The 2500-nt window shown below is 47.1% G+C and overlaps 1 protein-coding gene across 12 annotated transcripts in view; it reads left to right on the top strand.

Moving 5' to 3' along the window:
• Positions 1-2500, top strand: part of Rdl (Resistant to dieldrin) — a 387780-nt gene that overhangs the window by 347978 nt on the left and 37302 nt on the right. The window lies entirely within an intron of this gene.

Below are 2500 nucleotides of genomic sequence, written 5' to 3'. Positions count from 1 at the left end.
TTTTACAGTTTCTTAAAGTAAACTTTCTTAACGTAATTTGAATTCTCTGTGTAGTCATTCTTTTTATGAAGCGTAACTATAGGAGGACCATACTTTTTGTCGGATCAACTTTTTAATCTCTGGCATATATGCATATATATAAATATATACATGCACATATATATGTGTGTGTGTGTGTGTGTGTGTTTGTGTGTGTGTGTGTGTGTGTGTGTGTAAATATATGAATGTACTATGCATATATGTAAACGTACATGTGGGGGTGCGTGGCCTACACACATGCGTCTGTGTTTCCAAATGTAAAATGTATTCAACTGTATTTTCCCTCCAGCCTATAATTATACAGTTCGTCCCCAAGACTACAATGAAGGCGCGGCGCTCACCTTCTTTATTCCAGCTCCTGCGAGGTACCCATTCCCTCTGCCTCCCCCCCCTCCCCCCCCCGACAGCAGACGCTACAAATGTTTTCCCCGATTCTCCAAGCGAACAGCAGTTAGCTTCCTTTTATCGTGTGTTCATCCTGTGTCTGAAAGTTTAGAAGTAAGAGCGTTTGTTCATGTTATGTTCCTCCCTGCAGCGATCGCCCAAAGTTCAATTTCCTTCGCCACTTCCTCGGAACGCCGTCTCCCTTCTTTCTTTCTTTCTTTCTTCTTTCTCTCTTTTTTTGCTGTTGTCTTATTTTTTATTTAGTGTTTTTGTTCTCTACTCTTCACCGGTTCTTTTGATATTTCACTACACACGCTGTTTCCCTTTGTGGGATTCTGGACTTTCTGATTTTTTCGTCATTCATATTTCCTTGTAAAGCGCTAGATCTCCATTATCTCTCTCTCTCCCTCTGTCGTTCTCTTCTTCTGATATATATATATATATATATATATATATATATATATATATATATATATATATATATATATATATATATATATATATATATATATATTCATTCATCTTTCATCTGTGCCTTTATTCATCATACATCAAATATTTTTTCTATCTCTCTATTTACTTATATTTGTCTATCTCTGCGTCTATCAATGTAACAGTCAGTCTATTTATCTCTGTCTCTATCTCTGTCTATCTATTTGTTGATCCGCCTCTCCCCTCTCTCTCTCACCTTTACACTCTCCTGCTCTATTAGGTCCTTTTCAGCCTCTTCCTTCCTTCCTTCTTCACTCCTTTATTGCAATCCACGTTACTCCAAAGCCCAGTCCTCTTCTTTTTCTTCACTTCTCTTCCAAATTTCTCCTTCCTTCTTCTCCTTCTGTTTCTTCCTTCTCCTTTTCTTCTTCTTCTTCTTCTTCTGCTTCTTCTTCTTCTTGTTCTTTTTCTTCCATTTTCTTCCGTCACTTCTTTCCTCCGCCGTCTCACCATTTTCTATTTCTTCGTATTTTTATTTTTATTTTTTCCCCTTTTCTCTTTCTTCTTCTTTATTTGTTTCTTCTTCTTACTCCTCCTCCTCTCATCCTCCTCCTCCGTCTCCTCCTCCTCCTCCTCCTCCTCCTCTTCCTCCTCCTCCATCTCCTCCTCCTCTTCCTCCTCAACCTTCTCCTCTCCTTTCTCCTCCCCATTCTCCTCCTCCTCCTATTCATCCTCCTTTTTCTCCTCCTCCTCCCCCTCCTTCCTCCTCCTCCTCTTTCTCCTCCTCCTCCTCCTACCCCTCCTCCTCCTCCTCCTCCCCCTCCTCCTCCTTCTTTTCCTCCTCTCCCTCCTCCTTCTCCCCCTCTTTCTCCTCCTCCTCTTCCTCCTCTTTCTCCTCCTCAACCTTCTCCTCCCCTTTCTCCTCCTCCTCCTCCTATTCCTTCTCCTTTTTCTCCTCCTCCTTCCCCTCCTCCTCATTCTTTTTCTCCTCCTCCTCCTCCTCCCACTCCTTCTCTTCCTCCTCCTCCTCCTCCTCCCACTCCTCCGCTCCCTCCACCCCCTCCACCTCATTCCACGACCCCTTCCAATCTGCTCTTCCACTCAACTCCTCCACCCTTCACACCTCCTTCCACCCAGCCTCGCCCACCCACACCCCGAACCCAAACCAAAGCTAAAACCTGGTCCCATCCCTTCCTCCCACACCCTCCACCCTCCACCCAACCCAGCTCTCCAAACCTCCAACCCTCACCCTCCAACCCCTCACCTCACCCAACCCCCAACCTCCAACCTACACACCCCAACCCTCCACCCCCATCCAACCCTTCACCCCACCACGCCAACCCTCCAACCCCCCAACCTTACACCCCCAACCCTCCAACCTCCAACCTTACACCCCCAACCCTCCACCCCAACATCCCAACCCTCCACCCCCATCCAACCCCTCACCCAACCCTCCACCACCCCAGCCTTCCACCCCCAACCCTTCACCACCCTAACCTTCCACCCCCCAACCCTCCAACCTTCCACTCCACCCCACCACCCCAACCCTCCAACCCCTCCAACCCTCCATCCCCCATCCAACCCCCCACCCAACCCTCCACCCCTCTAACCCTCCACCCTCACCCCCAACCCCCCAAGTAAACTA

The sequence above is a fragment of the Penaeus vannamei genome, chromosome 18 (genome assembly GCF_042767895.1).
Source record: "Penaeus vannamei isolate JL-2024 chromosome 18, ASM4276789v1, whole genome shotgun sequence".
Taxonomy (NCBI): Eukaryota; Metazoa; Arthropoda; class Malacostraca; order Decapoda; family Penaeidae; genus Penaeus; species Penaeus vannamei.
Note: the sequence above shows the minus strand (reverse complement) of the source record. Positions and strands in the feature narration are given on the sequence as shown.